Source organism: Strix aluco, chromosome 13 (genome assembly GCF_031877795.1).
Source record: "Strix aluco isolate bStrAlu1 chromosome 13, bStrAlu1.hap1, whole genome shotgun sequence".
Taxonomy (NCBI): Eukaryota; Metazoa; Chordata; class Aves; order Strigiformes; family Strigidae; genus Strix; species Strix aluco.
The window spans coordinates 13,638,295-13,661,923 of record NC_133943.1 but is presented as its reverse complement, the minus strand read 5'-3'; the positions used below and the strand labels follow the sequence as shown (position 1 = coordinate 13,661,923).

Genomic DNA, 23,629 nt, shown 5'->3' with positions numbered 1-23,629 from the left:
GTCTTTCCGCCTGATGACATTTAGATCCTTGTAAACACATGCAAAACACATGCTTTCCAGATGGATTAGTAATTTGTGGCACAAGGATTAGCAAAAGTTATTCTGTGTTTTGATGGACAATTTACAGCTTTAAAAGTCTCAGTCAAATGCCTTGTTGGAGTTCATGTGAGGAGCGCGAGGATTATTATCAGTCCTTTATCCTCCTTTACTGCTGAACTGTGTGGCAGCTTGTTTCCATTTATAAATGACGGCAAGACGTTAGAATTGTCCTTGAAACAGGTGTTTTGTGGGATTTTTTCCAACCCCAGTGCTGTATGTAGTTAAACGCATGCAATGCAGTCTGTTATATATATTGAATTTAATAGTTGGTGTCTCTATCAAACTTTTTAGGTAGATAAAAGTGGAATAAAATTTCAAATCTGTTTTCACTGAAATATCTTTAGGAAATCTAAGTACATCAGAGAAAAAAATTCGTGATCACTTTTATAAAGACAATATTGTAAGCATGCATTATTTGGCGCTCTAATTAAGATCATATGAGCACCTTCAAGATGTGTTTTGTTTTTCAGAAGAACCGTAGGTAATTCAGCTGGGGTGTATCATTAAGTTGAATGTGGCAAGCAAAATGGAAATTAATAGCATGTTTTAAAATAAAGTAAACAAAAGCATGTGTATTTTAAAGTAACTTCTGTATTATAAAAGATTATGTGGGATTTCTGTGTGCATTGAAGTACAAAATGACAGTAACTTGTGCTACAGGCTGGTGAGAACTTCGTACAGCTGAACTTCTTTCTCCCATTCTAGAAAGCATTTAAGAATATGCTTTAAATTGTTGTCGAGGCTTCATTCATTTTAGTGTAATTTAAAGATATGCCAAAATTCTTTCCTGCATTAAACTTGTGACACTGCTGTCTGAAATAATTTACACACGTAAAATAAGCAAAATGCGTCTTTTATTCACCCCTTCTGTGTGCTGAAATACACATGCAGCAAATGTGATGAGGGACTTCGCTCTTTTGAGAATGGGTCAAATCTTGATGTTTTCTCTTCTTTAGCAGTTCATAATAAAACTTCTATTAATGATATTTGATTCAAAAATCTCATACCTGCAGCCTTTTACCAATATAGTAGGCTGATTTTAATGTGCAAGAAAACTACTGGCATAACTGCATTTGGGTTTACAGAGATTTTTACTGAGAATGTGGCTTGTTCTGCCAGTGTCTTTTAATTGTTGTTGTCGCAAGGAACTGGAATTTATCTTTTGTCAAATTGTGCGTGTAAGGTGGAAAGCTAGAGAGTCAGAGGACATCCTTTCTCTCTATTTACAGCATTGTTTAAACAGTCAACAAAGTCTTGCCATCTCTCTGCATTGCTGAGATGCCTGAATCTTCTTGGGATTCACAAACTAGATATCCCCTGCCTGTCATGCTTGCAGGACCCACTCTGGGAAATATTCCCAGGAAATACCTCCCAGGTCAGTCCTTTTGCAAAACTGAAAATTATGTCCCTTCTTTTCAATGAGAGCACTTGTTCTCGTTCAGACTTAGAATGTGGGACATCTAGGTTGAAATTTCCCTCTTGTCTGATTTAGCATAGAAGTTTGAAGCCAGACCAGTTATCTTTCAAGAAACAATCCTGGAAAACGGGGTATTGAGCTCTCAAAATTGTTGTTCTGCTTGGTATGATGCTCATTGTATCATAGAAAGGGTAGGAGTTCAATTTACCATAGCAGTTAGGATGCTTGTGGGAGAGCTCCTTTCTGGATCTATTAACTCTGTTGCAGCATCAGAAAAGTAAAGTGGATTTAAATCAGGATACTGTATGTAGCTAGCCTGTCTTCATTGCAGTAACAAAGGCCATTAAAGAACGTGGGTAGAAGCAATACTTTAACTGTGTTTTGAAACACTTTCATGCTGCTTTAGAAAATTATTGCTCTTTATATATGTCATTCTGCTCAGGTAAAAACCTGAGTCTGTCTAATATTTATGAATCCTTTCAGACAAAAATGCTGGTAGGTAGAGAGGTAGAGTGAATAAGATTGAAAGTGACTTTCTGAGTCATTCAGTGCAGGTACTCAAGTCATAATCGCTTCATTAAACTGGTTAAGCTACATGCTGAAAGTAGCTGGGTTTCTTGCCCTACTGATCCTGTTGGATGTCTGTTTTACCACTGCTCTCTTATGAAGGTTAGAAATTCTCTAAATTCTACCCCAAGTGTTTTCATGGCTATGAAGGCATGAAATTATACCCACTGCTTGTGTCAACAATTTTTATTTTTTTAGTTCATTATCTTCCCCAGTCCTTCTGGGACCTTCATAACACATTTAAAGAAAGCTGACATAGTTTCTCATAGGCTTCATTTTATGAAACCGGATATTCCTGTCTCTTTTACCTTTCTCATACAAGAATATGTTAAGAGAAATGCAGAACTAGCTAGTTCTTCACTAGGGGTAACTAGTAGCATAAACAGAATCCCAGATGAAATCTCTATTCACTTTTTCAAAGAGCCACCTTTGCCTTTCTTCACAACTGCATAACTTTCACAGATGATAATCTTTCCAGAAACAGTACAGTAAGGTCTTTCCCATCCTCACTCATTTTCCAGCAGTGGGTTCTAAGCTTTGACAGAATTTTTTTTGCATAGTATGAAGAACGCATGACTTGGCATTTCATAACACTGTTCACATAAATCAATGTTCTTAATATTGCTACAGTCCTCAAGGTTATCCAATTCTTGCTATATTTTGTTCTGATCATCCTTTGTCTTAACAGTGCCTGCAGATTTATTTCATTAGAAATTTCATTAACACACAAATACTAAAGAATATTAATGCCAAGAAGGAAGAGCTTTCCTTATAATCATTCTCTGTACTGAGCATGATCTATTCTTTCAGTGCAGTACAATTTCCTACACACCTTCATACATCTTTACTAATTGTCTGTTCTTAGGTAGTCCTATATAAAAAGTTTGAATAAAGTCCAGGTTAAATACACGTTGTTTAAAAAAGGAGTTATTGTCTAGCCAGATCCTTTGGGTTAAGTCATGATAAATTTTTATCCCATTTCCATACATGTTAATGTCTCTAATGTCTTCTATTCTTTCTCTGCTTCCTCCTTCCTTTCCCCGCCTCATCCTGTTACTGATGCCAGAGTTGACTGGCTTCTTCGCTGCCTGGGTTACTTTTTTCATGTATCATTGTGTTTACTGAAATATCAAATTTTTGTTACTCTAGATTTTCTTAAATCTAGATTAATTTGCAAATTAGAAGTTATGGTGGAAAAGGATTGTATGTAAAATATAAAAAATGAAATGGGGTAGTTGGTATAATCTATTAAGATACAAGAGACAGCATTTTTCCTATTTCAGTTTAAGGTAGTATTAGTGAGATTAGATTAGAAGTGTAAGAGAGGACTATTCCCCATTAATTCAAAGAGTATCAGTTTTGAGAGCTGAAATTCTGTTTTTTCATATATAGCTAGTTACATCTCTGTGATCATTTTTTGCTTTGCCCATCCTTAAAAGGCAGAAACGTGTTGAATGTTTGGTTTTACTATGATTCTTCTAAACCTGTAGGCCTTCTTTTCCAAGGGGGTCTAATCTGAGCTATTCTACTTCCCCCTTTCTTTTGTTATTTCCCAACACACTGAATAGCAGGGTTGTAATACCAGAGGGAAATAAATTTTCCTGTGTATTCATTTCTTAGTTTCCCAACTTTCAGGCAACAGAGAGCTTTTTCCTTTTTAGTTGAATATTGGCTTGACTTGCTAAAATACCTCTCCTTTCTGTTCCCTACCTCTGCTACTGCAGTATGCATTGCTGAGTTTCTGATGATGCTCTAGAATAATTTTGTTTCTCTGCTGTTTCCTGCCTCTCTGGAGTTGTAACTGTTGAAAGGAATGTCTTAGCTAATCAACCATAAGACTAGTGGGGGCTCAGAGGCAAAGAGAAGTACAAGGGAATTTGAAGAATATTTCATATTCATATAAACAAATAAAATATCATATTGCACATCCTGTAGCATAACAGAAAAATGATTGTGATTCTTTTGAATATTTTTTAATGTAATTGTTCAAGATTCGTCTGGTACATTTGGAGCTTTGTCCATTTCAGTTATGTGGTGCCACATAAAGACAAAAATTTACTTCTGTTCCTTCTTATCTGGTTTCATAATGTGTTTGGCGTTGCTATATTTATGTTAGACTGAAATATAATTCAGAAACTGCCTGCCTTATGACAGTGGGTTGCTTTTTTTTTTTTTTCCATTTCTTTGTTGCTGTGGAACAAACAAGAACGCAGAATTTCTCCTTAGAAAGAAGCATATTCTCAGAAACATTTTCCATAGTGTATTAAAGATGTGGCATTAAAAAAAGTGCATGAAAGCCCTGCTGTCCTAAACCTTAGCAAACACGGAGATTGCCACTTAGATGTACTGACCAGGGAAAAAGGGCAGAGTCAGAACAGCATGCACAGACGGGAAGGACTGCTTTGCTGATGAATGAGAAATAATTGTTTTCAGGACGTTTCATTTATATAACAGTCTGGGGTGTTTGGATCAGAAATCATTAGAGTTTTTTTTCTGTTTCATGACAAAAAGGCCACAGAAGCACACTAAGTTAAGTTAAAAACTTCCATTTGATAACAGAATCTAGAAAAAGCCAGAAAGAGCAGAGGTTAAAGAATATCGTTCCTCCCAGTGGCAGTGCAGCCCAGTATCAAACACTGTCTAATCAGATCATCTGAAAGCTCATCAACAAGAGAAACAGAAGTCATCTTTGTGTGCTCAAGGTGACTTTACAAGTACATTTAAGGCACTGAAAAGAAATCAAAGATGCCTTTTGCTGAGGCATCGAGTACTTTGCAGATGGCTGCTCTGGCCATCGATCAAAGCTATAATCAGGTCACACACAACAAATGGTAGAACTCCAGGAGCCGACCAGGCAAGGCTTTTCTGGGTTAGAGGCCAATGTGCTTGATACCAGGCGAAAGGCTACCGATCCCCAGGGAGTGGGGTGTTCAGCAAAAGAGGATACCATGGGAGCATGTCACTTCCAACAATTACACAGTAAGTGGAAAGCTAAATATGTGACTTTTGAGCCACTGAAGGTTAGAATCTTAATAGTGGTTCATTTTCTTTTAATTATTTTTTTTTCCATTTATCAAGTATAGCATGCGTCCTGTCCCCTTTGTCCCTTCAGCTAAGTCTGTCTTGCATAGTGGCCTTAGTACAGGGAGGATATTCCTACATCAGTAGAAGTTGACCTTACCAAAGTGCCCCTTTTTCTTCCTTGTTCATCATCTATATGTTTGGATGTCTTAATTCAGATTCTGTGACAATTCAATCTGCACAGCCCTTTGTGGGGGGAAGAGACATAGACTGGTTAGCAAACAGTGATGAGTTCCACCTCTTTACCCCCATTTCAGCAACATCAGCTAATAGTGTGGCTTCCTTGGGACAGGTACTTTGTTCTTTATTTGTCCTTAGTAATTTTGTCTCAAGTACGTCGAGAAGAGGTATAATTTCAGTGGCATAATGCACACTGGCAATGAACAGGAAATCCTTGACTCCTCTTCAGTGTGTAGATAGGATGATTCAGTAAGAGCTAAAAATAACCGCAACAGCAGATGATTCTTTTGGCTAGTCTGAAGAGGGGACAGAAATTTAGACTAACCATCAGCACACATGGTCAGGGCGGGTTGTGTACAAGTGAACCAGTGTTTGTAAGGTTTTGTTAACATACCCACCCCAAAAACCAACTGGGTACTTTGGTCAGGCTTCAGACTGGAACTCAAGTAACATCCAAGATATATTACCCTATGCATAGGCAAGAAGGAAGTATATTTCTTGTTTTCTTTATATCTCAGTGCATCTTTGCAACACTCTCATAACACAAACAAGCTTCCTAATGCTTTGAAGCAACCTGGAGTTAACTTTAAAAGGGAATCCAAAATACTAATATCCAATATCTGCTTATCAGCACCGGACAGTATAGGCAGTGGAGATTTCCAGAAGGAAATTCATAGCTTGAAGCTAATTTTTTTAATCATTCTACAGTTGAATATGGAGAATATATAGAATCATAAAGATACAGAGACAAAATACAAAATGCACATGGTTTTAAAACTTCTGAAGCATTTTGCCTTTTATATCCAGTCTGAGCTAGAGTACATTTGTCCTTACTGCACATAACCCTGCCTTTTATCAAGGGATTATTGGAAAAAAACAAAGGGGCACAGTTCAAAGAGTCCATATTTAGAAAGCGCCAGATTCATTTGCTAAATGTTTGGGGAAGAACTAAATGTCCGTGAAGGCATCTCTGATGCTGTAGAAAGATGCCCTCTGAGAGAAAAGAATATATTTCTAACAAATACTCTGAGAATCTTACATGCAATAAATTATGTGGAAATGTGGAGAGCTGATTGGTTGGCACTTTACAGTCCTGTTTGCAGAAGGTGTGCATTTTACAAGGTAAATACTAACTTTTTTTTTTTTACTAAACTGAGTAATAGGGTCTGTTACAACTTCTCATACTTGAGGCAAATGTTTTTCTGTAGGTGTAGTATTCTTTTCAAACACCTTGTAACTGGTGATTTCTTCAAGAAGTATTTCAAAGTGCTATTGAAAAGGGCATCTATGATGCTGTTACATATCTTAGTCTATGTAGTGTGTGATCTGATATTATAGTTGATTTTTATTATTTTCTGTGGAGTGCTAATATTTTTATTAGAAGTTTGATGTACTTAAAATGGTTTAAAGCCTTGATTCAGTCAGTAGGCAATTCAGGCAGAATCTCTGGTGTATATTGAGTCTATCAGTAATATTCATTGTTCTGCCAAGTTCTATTTTGGTTTAGGCACAAAAGCAATTGCTTTTAGTTGAGCAGTATCTTGCTCACCTATGATTTTTCACTTGCTGCCTGGTGCTTCTAAGTGTTGGACCCAATCATTATTATCTCTAGAATCACAGTTGCAACTACTCAGAAATCCCAAAGAGGGCAGAAAAAGTACGATCAGTGCTGGCATGTGTTGTCATCCTGCCAACAAGAAGTTGCATTACATCAGAGGCTGTACTTCCTGATAATGAGTAGCCATTGTTTTGAAGTTGGCAATACAGCAATCTTCTGATTGCTGGGTTAAGGTGGCAGTACTTCTTGAGTTTGGCCTAATGACACATAAATTTGTCATAATTTTTTGTATCACTGTGACAGCTGTAGGTTATGTTACAGCTTTTATGGACTCATGTGAGGCTTATTTGCATTGGATTCATAATAGCTAACATACTTGACTTTGCAGCGGGATGTGAGAATAATCCTTTCCCGTTTTTAACCAACAAAAGCATTATTGTCATACAGTGTTTTACTGCCCTGTAATGCGTGCCTTACTTGGATTGCAGAGTTTAGTGCTAAATGAAGGTTTATTTGGGACTTAGTGAAATGATTTAAATAGCAAAGTGCTATTTGTAAATAATGCACTTACTCCAACCTCTGTCAAAAAAAACTTGTATGTGGCAGTTGTCTCACTTGCAGATAGAAATGGTAATGTGTAATTGCTACGTTATGTTTTTGTGGAAGAGTGAAATGTTTCAGCATTCATATGTAGTGCTAAAACCATTTCCAGTTTTCAAGCTATTTTTTCTTTGGATGTGTCCAATTCATGATGAACTGAGAATATCTGTCAGGCTTTCTGTGAGGAGCAAACTTCAAAAATATTTTAGTCTATGCTTTTTTAAAAAAACAGACAATCTACATTTTTGGACAGGAGTTTTATTCAACTAAGTTCATATCTCATTACAAAACTAAAACACTTTGTGGTAAACTCATAGTTACTGCAATTTATCTAACTTACTGTTCATACTAGGAAACCTTGAATGCGGAAAGTTTTATATAAATAAATAAATAATCCCTGGTGGTTTCTTTCCCCATTCCCATTGAGTTGTCATTTTACTTCATTCACACATTTAGAGAAATGTTCCTTCACTTTGCGATTCCTGTACACTATGCATTTCAGAGGAGAAAAAGCTAGAATTGTTTCTTCTTTGAGGAGAGAAGACCATCCTTTCATCTCTCACGGAAAACAAAATTACTAGGTGAAATTACTGTGCCCCCATGTTAGGTCTCAAGTTGTGTTTTGAAGGCAAGTCAAAATGAGAGGAGGGGTTTAAAACAAAACAAAAAACTTCTAAAGGTTAGGTTCTTCTTTTAAAAATAATTTTTTTTTACAGCATTGTAAGTGATGGAAGTGGCTCTGAAAGCTAGTAATAGCTAATCCTCCATAGTATCATTTTACTTAAGTAATCAATTATCTTTTTCAAAATGAAATAAATTCTTCAATGTGGTGTAGCTTTTATGAAATAGTATTATTTATCAGATGCTGGAATCACTTGACCTCAGGTCTTATGCTTTAGAAGGCAACTGAGAATGTGATTATCTCATAGTGATCACATACCTGTGAAAAGAATTGAAATACGTTTCTACAGTCGTTTTATTTGCTAAGATAGTTTGTGTTGGTTTTTTTTTCCCAGCATCTCTCTCACCATTTTACAGGAAATAAATATACGTTTCTACAGTCGTTTTATTTGCTAAGATAGTTTGTGTTGGTTTTTTTTTCCCAGCATCTCTCTCACCATTTTACAGGAAATAAATATAAATTCATTTTCATTGTGAGAAATCAAAATATACTCCATTGATTCACTTTTACCTATTGATCAAATGATATTCAGTTCCTGACACCTTTTGGAGACAAAGAAGCAAAGAGTAGTCAGTTGAGAAACAAATGAAGGTGTAGCTGATGGCCAAAACCCCTTTGTCTGATGGTTCTCCCCCAAAGAAATAGTTTCAAAATGTTGATCCTTTTATCTCAAAAAATAGTTTATTAAGTATTTATCCCTAATTTTAAGGACCGAGACAAACATTTGTCTGGATACCTTAGATTTTGGAATTTAAATAATAAGCAGTACTATATGTGGCTTCCAGTACTCTTTTACTCATCAGGATGTTTCAGCAATGAGAAGTATTTTTCTTGGGTAACTGTAATTGTCCTTCATTTATCAAATTAGTTTACATATGTTTAAAATCAGTTGTTTGTTATCAGTCTGATCTGTATTAGCACTTGGCCACTGCTGACAGCAATTCAAATAGTTATGCTGATGCTGATTCACTTCAGTGGGGGAAGGACTTTTGAGTCATCATAAAACTGCATTCAGATGAAATTTGACAAGCAGTTTTGGCCTGTTTACAAAACAACAGCAAACAAAACACTAACAACTCATACCCTACACTGGGAAACAGTATCCCTTCTTTCCCCACTGAAAGCAGTCAGAGATGTTGCAATGCTCATTCAGGTTACTCCTCTGTTTGAAGAGAATTGAATTTGCTGCTTCAGGGACAAGCCAAATGACCAGACTTGCAGTGTGCTCTGTATTGGGTCACTTTCCATTGATAGTGTTCTATTTGGCCTAAGTTTCTAGAATAGGAATTGGGACTTCATCTCTCAAATGTGAGCTTAACCCTCCTCAGTGGCTCCTATTAAAGAGAAGAAATATCTGTAGTCTCCAGCAGGGTTGGGGTGGTTTTGGGGGTGTTTTTGTTTTGTTTTTCCCAAACTCTGAATTTCCTTTACTTTTCTTACTGGTGCTCAAATGCAAAATATTTCATTTTTGGTCACTGAAAAGGAAAACAATTTCATTGTTTTTGTTTCAGCAAATAGAAGCCAGGGTGAATAAGATCTTTTGATTATGTCACTGAATTTGAGTGGAAGAAGGGTTGACTTTTCAAGTATACAAGCCTGGGAAACATTATTTTACTTTGGTGGAACAACAGAGAAGAAATTGAACTAGCAGAAGCGTTGGCAAAGTTAAACATCGCAACCTTTTCATTCTTTTGATCAGTATATTTCACCTTTCTAATGATGAGAGCTTTGTGAAACAAAGTCAGTTTTGTTCACTTGCTCATGTTATTTGGTACTGGTAGCTCAGACTGTTCAAATTCCACCTGTGTCTAGAAAATAAAAGCTACTTTCTGTTACTGAATGCAGTACCATTTTCCTATGTCTTAAATCTATATATTAAGTTCAGAGTTAGTATTGCTTACCATAGTAGTAGTTCATTTAAAAAGAATTCAGTCATAGTATTATGCAACTTTTGGCAGTGCTAGGAGAATTAGTTGTCATCTTCTATCAGTCTAATGCTACTATAATTGATGTGAGAAAGTGTGATTGCAGATTTGCTAAGGCATTGCATTGGTGTGCAAGTCATGAAAGGAATACGACACAAGGAAATTATTCTAGATTTAGAAATATTCCTGTTACATATGCCACTCATAGTATTCAATATGTATTTGACACAGTCTCCAAAATTATTTGGATGGAAATTCAAGAGAGTTGTATCTTTTATGTATGAAAAAATCTCTTAGATAAACTTTCTCATGATGTGCATCTGTTCTGAGTCAAAATTAAACGCAAATAATACTGTTGTTATTCTCAGATGCCCTCAAAAATATGTTTTGTGAAAGAACATTTATAAAGGAAGGGATATCTAAGTAGTTGAAAGAAACCATAGCTATCATAGTCTCAATCATTTATGTTGTATTTATAAAAAAGTTGGGGACATTTTGCTTTTTTTTCTTACATTATAATTTAGGTGTATTGTTTTCAATGTTGCTTTTTGTGTGGGGAAAGAGAAGTCACTATGTAGATTATTAATATGTGCTTATATTTCAAGACATACTTCAAGAATAATTCAGGATGGAAGGGACCTCAGGAGGTCTCTAGTCTAACCTACTGAAAACATGGTCAGCTCTGGGGTCAGACCAAGTCACTCAGGGCTTTGTCCAGTCTGGTCTTGAAAACTTCCAAGAATGGAGAGTGCAAAACCTCTCTAGGCAACCTGTTCCCGTGCCTGACCCTCCTAACAGTGAAGAATTTTCATTGCAATTGTGGAAAGGGGCCACGTTGTCTATCTGTTTTATCCTGTCCTGGCATGCTGCATCTGCCTCAGAAATAAGTATTTACCACTACTAATCTGAAATAGAATGTAAGTGCTGTGCAACCTGTACTGTAAAAAAGTAAGTCATATAAATGAATGACACTATCATGAGAACGCTCTGAATAAATATATTGTACAAGTAGCCCCATAATTTGACAAAGGCATCTTTGAGTTAATGAGTTCAACTATATAGTTTTCCTTCTATTTATGATCTTCTGGTGTGATGTAATCTGATCTATATCTCTTGATTGTTACACAGATACTATTCCCACTATATAGATTGAAATATCTCTGTATACCTTGTCATTCTCAATCTCTTGTTAAGTTTTCAAAACTCTCAGAATAAGGATTCTTTTCATCTGAATAATGATCTAAGAATTTTCATTGCAATGTAACATGTTTCTTGTTACACACATCTAAAAGAATTCTTTGCATTCAGTAACTGCACAATGTATAAGTTATCTTTCTTGTGTATGGAGCACAGATATGAATAGTCAGCTTTACAGGTATATATTGGAAATACATTTGGTTAGGTTACAGCTCTGAAAATTGTGGTATGTCACATTTCTATTCTTCAGCTGCAGGGCAATACACTGCTTACATTTGCTATCATACAAGCTTCTCATCTAGTGATTGATGTGTTACTGTAGCCATACTTTGAGATGTTACCTCAGCCTAAGCAATAATCTCACATAACAACAGGGTGACATAACAGAAAAAACAAGGAATTGATGGAAGTCAGTATTCAGCCATATGTCTAAGAACATACCTTTCCGCTTTGAAATTATGTGTACAGGTACTGTGCTCTAGAGAAGACTATGTAATATTGGAAATAACAACTTGTAACAGTAGTATTTTACAGTTATGAATGGAATCAACTACTGTGCTGAACCCAGGTTCTTTATTGATGTGAGAAAGAGATTATCCAAGTATGTGATGGTTTTTGCATAACCTCATACAACAATTTTCTGGTAAAATCACTGCTTTTATCCTCTTGTCTGAAACAGTTAATTGACAATCAACATGTATTAGAAGTGAGCATGTGTTCAATAGCAGACACAGCTTTGTGCAAGGCAAAGACCTGTTGTGGACTGCTATGAGATCTAGTTTCATAAAAGCAGAGCAGGTGCCTGCATCTTACTGTGTGTGAGCTCATCTGTACATATCAGGGCATCTTCAAGAAAACGGGAATTTCTTTTTTCTGGAATGGTCAAGTGTCTTTAGCAGCTTACTATTGGAAGACTGATCTGTACCAAAATGTTACACAGGCAACCCGAGTGATACTGAAATACTGGTAAGTTAAGTTTTTGCTTGTTAATTTTGCTTTTATTCCTTTGGGGTTTTGTGTCTGGACCTTTATAACCTGTTACCTGACACATGTTCTATCAGTGTTTTGGGGAAATTCTGGAAAGGGGCAGAGAACACAGCAGTAGATTCTTTTTACCTATGGTCCCTCTCTATCTCCTTTTCTTTGCATACCCAAAATGAGTAATAGAAACAGTAACATTGGTGACTCCTATTCTGTCAGAATTATTTTCCTAGGGATGGTATCCATGCCAAGGAACTTCTTCATTCTTCACATACAGCTAATGTGAATGTGCAGTGGAGCAGATGAGCATCAAAGCGCTGCAAGTGCAATACATTTATGCTGTAAGTAGCTTATGTTGCTGTAGCATACTTGGTGTTGGTCATGCTGTATACATGTACTAACTAGAGTTTGATTTTCCTTTCAGGATCCAAGGACAATTTTCTGCAAGTCCAGAAAGATCACAGTCTTATTAGGTAAATGCATGATACTTTTCTCCTGCAAAACCTACCAAAGTTCCTATCAAAAGTTTGTTCACTTGCTGGCCAAGAAGAACTAGCTTTTGCTAATTTCTGTTTTTCTTCATTTATGGAAAGATGGGAGTAAAGAAGTGGAGTTTACACTTTGCTATGAGCGCAGAAAAACCTATACCTCGCTGTGTCCAAACTTGCATTGTATCCTATAATGTGCTAGATACAGCATAGCCTTCTCTTTTTCTTTTACAATGACTCTTCATATGTTGCTGGTAATACTGTGGAATTGATCGTATGGGTGTGTGAAACTTACTTTCATTATAAAATTACAAGGTTTTTGCTAAATATGTTAGCTTTCTGAAAGAAATAAAAGTGTTTTTAACTGTTGTATCTGTGTGTTTCATTATGAGTATAAAGGAATTCTGAACACAGTAAAACATGGGAAACTTCTGAAGTCTGCTGAGACAAGATGACTGCAAGATTGGAATCCTTGGCAGCTGATTTTTCTATTTTTACATAGAAAAAATACAAAAAATTAAGTATAAAAAATTGTTATATAAAATATATATCTTTCAAAAAAATCTTTATTTTGGATGGGAGATCTTGAAAGTGATGTAAATATAAGTAGCATTTGTACTGTGCACATTCCTGTCAATTTGGTTTACTGAATGATGCATGTACAGACGGTGACTTTTTTTTTGAAGATAAATCTTTTTGCAGCTGAACAGTGGGCTGCTATTTGCACATATTTACCTATGTACTAGCTCATATTTGGCCTTGAAACTGTACTCAGAGACACTTTGTTCTGTGACTGGATGCCAACTTGCTTTTGATTTTAAGGAATTAAAAAAAAGATACTTGATAAATAAGGTCATTATGCCTGTTACATATGGTATGGTCATAATTTTACCAAATATCAAATTGTAAATACATTGATGTAATTACTATTTAAGGATGATTTTCATAGTTTTAATGGCCAAATATGAACAGGCATCTTAACACGTTTTCATACTTTAAAGTATCTTAAAATTGCTTGCTTTTACAGGGAGCTCTCTAGTCTGAATCAAACTTGAGCTTTGGCCTTCTGGCAATGTTCAAAAGTACTTTGGGATATTCTGAAATGATAAATAAATGATATATCACCAACTGATTTCAGTGACAGCAAGATTAGAGAGCTACTCAAATTCTCTGAAAGGTCCAGTCAATGAATAAAAAGTATTCCCTGAAGCATTTTTTTTTAAAAATACTCCAGTACTGGTTCTGTTTTAAACTCTGTTGTATGATACAGAGAGAGATCTTGCTAAATAGTCTATAAATAACAATGAATTCAAGATTTTTAGCTTCATCTAAATAATATTTTAACAACTTAATAAAAAAGATTAGTGACTGTACCTGTGCTATTGTACAAAAAAAAGCCTGTAGATGTTCTTTAAGTTAATCTCTTGAATCATTGTCATAGCACTTATATTTAGAGGAAAAATTAACTATGTACAGTAACTATGTAGAGTCCTGAAATGTGTTGTGGTTTCATCAGCACAAATGAATAGGAATAGTTATTTAACTTGCACCACTCCCTACAGAAGCACATGAGAACAGCAGCATTCATTTTGTCTTTTTTACAGCTGACACTCAGCTGTAAAACCAAGTTTGTGTCACAGGCTAATTCTGAAGGTGAAATACTGTTGTGGGGGGTGGCATGTGTGGTTCTGAGAATTACTCATTTCCAAGGTGGAGTACGGAGACAAGGTACCTATCAGACACAGTCTTTGAAACATAAAACTCATTTGGCATTTTGTCTTGGAAGCAAAAGAAATCAGCTGTAATATCTCTCTTGGTCAGTATGCTTAAGGAAAACCAAGTCAGCCCAGTATTAAATGTCTAGAGACATATTCTCTCTTGAGACAAACTAGAGAAGAGCTGGGCACATGATACTGGTGTATGTTTTTTCATGGACTTTGGCATGGTAAAAGCAATAATTTAATCTGAATATTCTCAGTTAGTTTGAGAGTATGCTTATGAGATTAGGAAAATGTAGCAACTCTCATTGTACAGCAGTGCTCAAGGATCTCATGAGGGGTTATTTGTATTTCTCTTAAATAACTCCAGTGTAGTAATTTTCTCAAATCTGGTTGTGAACATAGAGCAGAATTATTATCTGGTTTACTACCTTTAGCATGAAGTGATCTTAGTCTTGCATTCGGGTAAGATTTGATGACAACAGTAGGAAATGTTACTCCTGACAAGGAGAAACGTGCTGGAATTTATCATCATGTTCCTTCTTTTTGAGACACAGTACTAGTTTCAGTAGCCTACATGTGTCATTCTGTCTTCTTTAAGGGAAAATGCCTGCTGTTTTAGCTTTCTGTGCTGTTAGTGGTCGGGTAGAACCAACCGTGGTCTTACTTTTGCTCACTCTTCAGTGCATAAAGTCACTGGTTTACAAGTAGAATGAGTATGAAGATCATGCTGAAAAGCAGGCAGTTAGATATGGTAAAAATTTACTTGGCTAATAAAAAAAAAAGTGTTCTCTTGTATTGCTGTACCTGTGAGATACTATCCAGTAAAACTATATGCTAAGCAGCTTTTCTGTCTCTGCTTTATGAAGAGTACTGCACTTTTTTTCTGGGTATGAAATCTGCTGTTGGAAGAAGAACTTTTGGAAGGGCTGGTGCACTTGTCTGCTGCTTGAGCATAAGCCAGCACCTCCCACAGAGTCAAGCTCTTGTGACCACTTCTGTAAGTTTGTTTCTTCTTGGAATAGAAAAGCATTATCTTGAATTAATACTGTGATATTAACATGGCTGCTCTGGAGATAAGAAGGATCTCAGGTTGTATAGAAACAATGTAATTTTGTGATATCACTTGCTCTTACTGGGAAAATACCATGGTTTTGAATGCAGTGTGTTTTCCTTAAATACAGTGATTTAGGCAACCTAGAGCAGCTGCTTGTTTTGTATGGTATTGTTTTTGAGTTTGGGGTTTTTTTAATCCTTTTTCCCTTCAGGGATTTGGATGATTGTGGAAAGTATTTTAGCCAGAAGGTAGAGCAAAGCTCACTAGGGAGACTCCAGCTGGGACTGAAAATACAGCATTGTTGGTTCCACATGTTCCTGAGTTAACAGGAGACCACTTGACCAGCCAAAAATGAACTCAGTCTGTTAAAAATTAGATAATACCTTGCTATAAGTGCTATTTTAAGGGCCTATCATTCTGTTATGACAAATATATCTCCAAATTTCCTAATTTGCTTCTGAATATTGGCTATTCCATGAGTCTCTGACCTTCGAAGAAGTAAGCTCAGCTATCAGCATGAGTACTATCATCCCTGGTGAGTTATTCAGAATAGATTACAAACTGCCTCCAAAGGAAGGATAAATGTAAGCCTTAAATAATTATGAGGATGATGGGTAGGCAAGCATTTTAGTTAGATCTTTCCTTATCTAAATTGTTTTTCCAATCATGATAAAAATATCAAAGTATGCAGTAAAAATATCTGAGCAAAATATCGGAATCAGTTGCACAGAGGAAGATAATTAGCAGATAGCGTGCATCTGTTCTTGCAGACTCAAAGAAGGGCAGATGAGCTGATGTGGAGCTCTGTGTACTTTAACCTGGGCTATTTTCAGGCCCTTGGTTATCTTAGTATCTGTCCACTGCATTGCAGCTGTCTGCAAAAAGGAGTATCTAACAGTAGTAATTCAGTGTCATTCTACAGTGCATCCTACAGTGTATGTGGAACTTTAAAATTCTGGCTGATGCCTGATCAATATGAACGGAGGGGTTCATGACAGAAAAAGGTAGACTCCTTATCTCTCATTAAAATCTGACCAAATAAATGTTGACTAAAAGCTCTGGCCATTTAAAGACATTTGTATAAAAAGAGGTGTTCTCATCTAAAGACATCATTGTTGCAACTGGAACACATGGTCTGAAAGTGTGTGTACCTCTTCTGAGCTGAATGTTGCTGGTCTCTCATAATACCAGTTATTCTTGATGTGTGGTAATACCTAGAGCCTTTAATAAACGCATTTGTATTCCACATTATTGTATGAGAATGTGAAATATGGGAAAATGTCACTAGTGTACTGAGTTTTACCCGCAGAAGCATTCTGCTGTCATCGGTATGATATAGTGGCTAAATGAGATTTTTACTGTTCAGAGAGGGACTTGTGCAGTCTCTTGATGATGGCTAATGTTAGATGTCAAAGTTGGGAGGTTAGTCTGCCCTGAGCTGCCATCTGGACAAGGCAGGTTTTGGTGCTTTGTTTTGTCCTCAAGAGGGACCTGTCTCCTGTGACTGTCTGAGCAGGCTCCTAACTTTGGCATTAGTGCTTCAGTGTACGTAGCATGAAATCCTTCTTGACTGACATTTCTAAATTGATCAACATAGCCACATTTGACAATACAGCATTACGATTAAGGGAAGAAACGCAAAAATAAATACTAATTTGTAAAACTGTGTTGTCTGTTTTTCAGAATAAATGTAACAATTTAGTTAAACGCATTTAAATATAATTTAACTTCTCTTTATTTGTAACTTTGTTTTTGATGAGGAAATTACTGGGTGTTATTTACTGGGTGTCTGCAGCTCAGTTACATACTGTTGTGTTTTAAGTTGTTTAAGCTACTGTAAAAAGACCTTGGGATGTGTGTGATCAGATATCTCAGAAATTTCTGTTTTGCAAGGATAGATATGCTGTCTTATGAAAGTATGATTGTGCTCCTATAAATCTTCCTAATGGTTGAATATTTCAGCTATAGGACAGGGTTATTGTTCATTCCTCATCCATTTTTTACCTATCTGTATGCTCTGTATGACTTCTCTGAAAATTGATGATAGTAAAGAATGGGGAAAAAAGTCCTGTCGGTTTGGGGATGTTTTAAGAAAGAGAAGGTGGCCTATTGGAGTTGATGGCTTACACAGTATTCCCCTTTTGGAACATGAAGAAAAGCTAGCATCTTCCTGAAGACTAGCCCAGCCAGTTCACATGTTATGTATGCTTGATGTTGATGATGTGAATTTTCAGGTTGTTAAAAACAAATATAAGAAAGTAATTTATATATAATTTTTTTCAATCTGAATTAAAAATACAAGTTTTCTGTTTTCTTTTGGGGATATTTGGGGAAGAAAAGGGTCATGAGGCAGGCTGTGTGAACAAGAGGAGAGCCCTATGTCAGCAGCACTCATGTCATAATTTGTTTATAACAAGGAGGAATTTCACTCTGTCAGTTTTTGTCATATACTTAATGCTTCATTGCCGTGCTCTTTACACACAGAAGATGCTTTTTAGGATCTTAATGCAGATTACGGAGTTTCCCTGCTTCAGGGGCCTGCATGAGTTTCCCCTCTGCTCTAGCTGTTGTTTTTTTCCCCTGGTCCCAAGTTTACATTTTAAATTCAGTTTTCATTTTCACTCTTTTCACATGGTCAGTCTTAATTCTTCCATCTCTTCTGTTAAACTATTTTCGGAGTACCAGCCTTAGAACCTCAGATTTTTCAAGAGTATCCATTCTTATTAATCTTCAGTCTACAAATGAGGGGGAACATCTGTCTTGACCACTGTTTTTTCTTATATAAAAGAAGGCTGGGGTTACCACAGACCAGTGAAAAAAGTCTCACATGTATCTGTAAAATTTCACCCATTCTTAAAGCATCTGTTGTTGTTTTTTTTTTTTTTAAAGCTCCACAAAGTCCACATTCTTGTGAACTCACAGCCCAACAGTTTGGTAATAAAGCCCACAATGTCAGGATGGTAGCCTAGCACCAGTTTAGCAGCTGTTATCCATCGACTGTAAACCAAATTGATTACTCACATGGTCCCATGTTATTTCTAGATATGCTGAGTACTTAAATTCCTTGTGACCTGTGTCATAACTCCAGACACGTTAAATGTCCTCTGAAGTATGTCCATACATTTGACCAAACCTGAAACATTTTCTTGGAGGTTTTCCTAAAAGGATTCCTACCTATAGAAAATTGGCAAGTGGCCTTTTTGGTCATAAAAGGAATTCTAGACTGTTTGGATTTTTGATTGTCCTGTCTTTTCTACCTTGTTTTCTGTCACCATTTTCCTTTGTAGGAGTAAATGCATACATGTGCTTCTCCCTGTATATCTATTAAGAGGATTAATAATGCATGCCTCACTCAGAAAAGGTATTTGTAGGTTTTTCCTTACTGCCTTTAACAGTATGTCCTGCTCAGTGGCACTGGCACAAATGTTAGGAGTTAATGCAGTCTGCGTGTCTACCCTGCCACATTATGGGGAGTGTCATCTGTTTTACTACTGACAGTTTGGTGCTGAACCTGTGATTATTTGTTTTCTGAGTTCCTGTGTTGGAATCATCAACAAGGGATTGCTCTCCTTATTCCAAACCTTCTTTAATAAAACATGCACCAGAGTATTTGTAAATCTGGCAGCACAGTGAGACCTTGCACCCTCTGCTGCCAACTGAGGAGCCCTCGAGGCTGCTGCCAGCACAATGGCACCATTAGAGTCACAGTCTCCAGAGAAAAATCATCTCTAGGCAGTCACAGTAAGAGTTGGAAATGTTAATGATTTTAAATGAGCAACAGAATTATTTGCCCAATTATTATTTTTAAAACTCTAGTCTGAAAAGCTGGCCAGCTGTATATATCTTCCTCCTGCCACAGTGCAAATATTTCCTATTTGTGTGACTGTCTTTTCATTTTGAACCTAACACCCCTTTTTGTGAGTGGATCCCATGTGGTGGTGTCTGGACCATTTCTGAACAGCAGAGTAGTTTGCTGGAGGCAGTAGATGTCCTATATTTTTACATTAATAAGGTTCCTGATGTTGTCTTGAATGACATTCTTGTAAACAAGGTGGGGAAACACAGATTAGATAAAACCACATTTGGAAAATAACAGAATGAACATGATTATTGAGTTTACTGGAAGGAAACAATTTTGAATCAAGTCCATCTTCAGTGTTTTCATTTAATGATCTGAAAATTACAAAACTTGCCTAAACATTTGAGTAGCTTGAAAGGATAGAGTTAGGTTTTAAAGGTTCTCATCTAGCTAGAGAGGTGGTCTGAAAAAATGAAATTCTGAATTTTACACCTAAGAATGGCACCTCAGAACTGGGAAATAACTAGGTAGATGGCAGTCCATGGTAGGGGTGTGGGAAAATAAATATACAAAATAAAAAGCCAACCCTGGGGAGATACCATGGATTGCAATGTGACACTGATTCCTTATCAGCCTGTTGTGACAATGGTAAGGTTGACATCAGGATCTATAAATGGAAGTGCTATTTGTAAAATCAGTAATTTTTCTGTTCATTCCATAGTGGCGAGCACTCGGTGGTCAGGCTATGTCCTTCCAAGGACTGCAGCTCAAGGAAGATTTGTGTCAATTAGAGAATACCTAAGGGATATCAATGAAGTTAATCCAAGATCTGGAAAACATGATTTATGAGAAAGATTGAATGGGGTTTGTTCTGGTAAAGAGGAATCTAAGGAAGAGATGGGCTAAGTCTTCTAATATACAAAATGTACTGCAAAGAGGAAGAGGATAATCTGTTCTCTATGATGGTTAGTACAAGAAGTAAAGAGCTTAAATTGCAGCAGTGAAAGTTCAAAGTGAAGATGGCGGGGGTGAGAAAGAATAATGATAACTATAGTGAGATGAGGGAGAGACTGTGGCTCTTTCACCCACTGTAGCCCACCCACAGGAGGACTTTCAAGACAAGTAAGAAACCCCACTTTGACAGGAATTGTGGAGATACAGTTGCCCTTAACCTTGCGGATAAATAGTTTTTGCATGAATGGCAGATGGATATACCAGCATGAAATTATCATTGTATAAATAGTTGATTAAAAATCAAAAGTAAGCCTTGACAAACAGTTCAAGAAGTTGACATGTCTTACTCAAGGACTGTATTTGCATTTCCCTCCTACCAGTTTGAAGCCGAGCTAGAATAAGTATCTCTGAGTGTAACCTGTATCATTGCCCTTTCCTCTCCCTTTCCCTCCCCCCCTCCTTTCCCTTTTCAGATTTCAAGAGAGTAAAAGTTGTTTTGCTTTATTTTCTAGTAGAAGGTCATCTACACTTTCTGCATGTGGTGGGGTATACTTCCTCTTGAGATGCATACAGGGATCAGTAAACAACAAGTATATTGCTGTTCCTATTGGGTGGTATTTAAGTATGCATAAAGGAGACATCTTTGGGTATTGGAGCTGCAGAACAGGTTGAGCTTTACAGCCTTTGACTTTGTAAATTTGTGTTGGGTCTTCCTCCAGAATAGCCCTGGGAAGTAGGTATCATGTCTCAATTATCTTGTGTGTGTAATTTCTGTGCTATGAAAATAGCTTAAAAGAGAATGAATGAAAAGAGAAACTAGTGGTTTTGGTTGGGTTTTTTTCTGAGGGAGAAATTACTACCTGCAGACATGATCTGGCTTCAGTACTCTGTGTGTTTTATTTATTGTTTCTGTTACTTATGACAGTGAAAGAAAAAACCCATTAAAACATGTGATGTTATAATCCAGGAAGCGTGGAATTGTTGGAAAGCTGTTGTTTAATGTCCTCTGGAGCTAACACTGATATTGCTGGTTTTGAGCAAGTTCAGTTTGTCAGTATTCCTGGCTTTTGGGAGTTCATGAAATTGGCAATGTGCTGGGTTGCTGTTTAGGAGCTAATATATTTCTGTTAATGCTGTTTTGCTCCCAATGTTTTGCTCTGGAAATTAGTTTTTTTCCCTTTAATGTTCTTTCAGTTCTTAATAGGCATCATTCTTTTGGGAGTCAGGTAATAGTTATAGCTGGCCCTAATATCCCAAAGGAGACTAGCGTGAAGAAGAAATGGTGATGTTGTGGTTCCACTTCTCTTTGCAGAATGGACTCAGCAAGGGAGGGAATGCCATGCTGCATCGTTTAAAGATGCCATATTGCAGCAATTATTTCCAGGATTTTTCAGATTAACATGTAGGGATGAAACAGAAATCTAGTTTTGGATTCTTCATGCCATGTGGTTTCTCATTATCCATTGTTTCAAATCTGGGACTCATCTTTCTTAACCTAAGATTTTCCAAGAAAAAATTTCAACTTTCAAGAAGAAGGCAGAATAATACTATTTCTTCAAACATGGATATGCCAGGGACCTCCTCTGCCAGTGCACTTGCATAAGGTGTGATCTATGATCTATGCCCAGAAAGTGGAAAGAGGTTGTCCATTTTCTGTCTTTAAACATCATCATTTTATTTCTCTCTGCTATGTGTTGTACTCTGTCCTGCTCCTTAGTCTTTCCTGTGATTAACCTTAGCAGATTTCTTTTATGACAGGGAAAGGTAGTAGTGGCATGTTTAAACAGTAAGTTTCATATTTTTAACATGTTCTATCTAAACAGATTGTGATAAAAGTAGCAAAACATGGAAACAAAGTCGCACGTGTATAAAATAAAGTACTATTCAGCTTAGTACTTTTAACACAATATGCAGTATCAGTGCAAAATATTTTTCTAGCTAAAAGATGTAAATCAAAGAGCAACACATACTGTTTTGTAATGTATGCTCATGCTTGGCAAAAATAGTGGCAGAAAGCATGTCAAACGATGGTGCTTAGAGTATTAAAGTTTTAACAAAATGTCAGAGAAAAGTGGAAACTGATTAATCCACAGAAATCTGTCATAAAGATTGCATTGTAAGGTCGTTTCAGCATGAATTCTAGTGACATATGGGAGCTTTAAATATAATCTAATGATATATCTCTATCAGTGAGATGTTTATGTAACATGATTGCAACAGAGATATCTTTTTTAGTTAATTTATTAGGATAATAAAAGTTCCAGTCTTTTTAGAACAATGCAAAGAACAAGTTTTACTCCAAAGCAATCAGTGCTGGAATCAAAACTTCCTTTTTCTTGTATACATTTATGAAAACAGAAGGAGAACATGCTGAAGACTGGCAACGTGCTGTATGGAAATCTGTGTTGCTGCTGTCTTCTGTTATCATGGTTTGCTGCTCTGGGTATTAGCACGTGTAGCCCAGCAAAGAGACATGATAGAAATACAATATAAAACCATGAAATTGACTTGCCAAAGTGGGAGACAAAACTTCATTCAAAGGAAACTCTGAGGGAAAGAATTTCATATAGGAGTAATCAAGTGAAGGTCTTTTCCAGTGGAACTGGAATTTAAAAAGCTCTTTATGATGCTGAAGAAAAATCCTAAACTATTTCAGTGTGTTGCAATTTATAAACTAGGGGTTTGATTACTGTGCTGCTTGGTTTTATCGAAATGCTATTACTTGGAAAAAATGTTTAGGTCACAGTGAGTTTCTAGTATCAGTCCTAAGTGTAAATATTTCTCTGTGGTACGGAAGATTGTTGAATTCAGCTATTTTTTTGATGAACGTGATTTGTAATGTGACAAGCTGTAACGTATCATTAATGCCTCATAAAAGTGTATCTTAATGCTTGCCCATGAGTATATGCCTTTGTATATTTGAATCCTAAAGCCATGATAATTTATTCAAAATGAGAATACTTTTGGGTTAGGTATAATCATGATTTGAAGGACTGTACTTCTTCAGTCATGTTCTTGTATTGCAGGAAAAAAACCCTCTTTTATGTTATAAGTATTTATATCTCTAGATTGTCTCAGAGAAAATTTCTTAGTTCCAAATTCCATCTTTAGAATGATGATGGGTCATCTGGGCTAAAGGACCTAATACAATAACACTGGAAGTGCAAGGCATGCACTTTCCCCTTGATAGTTTTTTAATTTCCAGGCTATCTGAACACAGGCCATCACTCAACACTGTTTCTTCTGTGTTGAGCAGAGCCTTTACAGCTTGCTCCTGTGTGGTTTATAGATTAAAAGCCAACCTGGTGACATCGTGCCATACTAGT

The 23,629-nt window shown here is 36.5% G+C and overlaps 1 protein-coding gene across 6 annotated transcripts in view; it reads left to right on the top strand.

Annotated features, from left to right (window-relative positions):
- Positions 1 to 23,629, top strand: part of GABRB2 (gamma-aminobutyric acid type A receptor subunit beta2) — a 169,931-nt gene that overhangs the window by 94,213 nt on the left and 52,089 nt on the right. The window lies entirely within an intron of this gene.